Raw genomic sequence first — 1,665 nt, 5'->3', positions numbered from 1 at the left:
TATCATCTCCTATTACCAATAAACTTATGAATTTCTCAACAACTTCAAAGAAAGGTTTATTAGAGTTTCATGTTGATGAGATATAGAGCTTGTCCTTTTTTCTTTTCATTGAACGAACCAATATCTAGGATTGATGAAATTCAGACAACTCTAACACAATGCTAAATTCTTTTTCTATATTTCTGTAAAAAAAAGTTAACCTGTAAATGTTCTATTTTGAACATAAATGAGATATATTCTATTGTCTAAAAGTATCTAAAATGAATTCAAAAGGTCATACCCAAAGAAACCCAAAACACACATGCAACCAAGAAAAAAAAAAACTGGTAAATTTTTTTTTTATTCTCCATAGTATTTTTCAATCCGACAGATTAAGAACTAATCCATCGTGGATCTGAGCTTCATTTAAGGGTTTGCCGCTAGTCAATGGATTGCTGCATGTATAAGGCGGGATTCGAACTCTCGACACTACGGATCTAAGCTTTATTTAAGGGTCTGCCAATAAGGCGGGATTTGAACTCTCGACACTACGGATCTAAGCTTTATTTAAGGGTCTGCCGTTAGTCAATGAATTGCTGCATGTACAAGGTGAGATTCGAACTCCCGACACTTGCTTAAGCACAAGGCGGGATTCAAACTCCCGACACTTGCTTAAGCGGACGAATGAGCTGACCACTCGACCAACTCAAGTTGGTTAAACAGGTAAATTACTTTAATCGCTGTTATTTATTTATTTATTTGATTTTTTTTTTTTTTGGTTCCGATGATCACTGTATATGAAAGTGACCAGTGTAAACCACTTTTAAGGATTTAGGGTTTTACCCAATGACATTCCTAACAGTGAGCAAGTCTATGTTTGTGTGAGGCCTAAGGGCTAAGGAGGATTAGCATAATTGGCACAACTATAAATGAAGCACACAGCTATGTTCAGTCCTATAAATATATTGAGCACAGTTTCGTTGAGCTTCAACCTCTAATTTAATGTGACTACTAACTGCTATTTTCTTGGGCTTTGGGGGTTGACAATGGGCCTCCCTACCCCTTTTTTCCTGCAATGAAAATGACTTTTCTATCAATAAATTCTACCTCTGCATTTTTAACTTTCCCAACTTCTATTTCTATGTTAATATTTTTTTGGTAATATATATATTGATATATTAATTTATTGTAATTAGTATAGTAATTTTTTTTACCAACTATTTGAGTTAAATTTCAATCATATTATTTATTTACAACAAATCAGTAATTAAACTAAGGGTAAAGTATATTTTTTGTCCCTAAAGTTTGACAAAAATTTTAAAAATATCTATAAGTTTTATTTTGTTTTAATTTTATCCTAGAAGTTTTTTATTTGCATCAAATATACCCCTGACATCTAATTTTTCAAAAAATTTAAGACTAATTCAATAATAATTTCATAAGAATAACCCTCAATACAAGCAAATCAAGCATAATTTTCATGCATTATTGTTAGATTAGTCTTAATTTTTTTGAAAATTTAGTCGTTGAGAATATATTTAATGCAAATCGAAAAATTTTGGGACAAAATTGAAACAAAATAAAATTTAGGGGTATTTTTAAAACTTTTGTCAAACTTCAAAGATAAAAAGTATACTTTACCCTTAAACTAAATATTTATAAAAAATAATACTTATTAAAATAAAT

This window comes from Arachis ipaensis, chromosome B01 (genome assembly GCF_000816755.2).
Source record: "Arachis ipaensis cultivar K30076 chromosome B01, Araip1.1, whole genome shotgun sequence".
Taxonomy (NCBI): domain Eukaryota; kingdom Viridiplantae; phylum Streptophyta; class Magnoliopsida; order Fabales; family Fabaceae; genus Arachis; species Arachis ipaensis.
Note: the sequence above shows the minus strand (reverse complement) of the source record.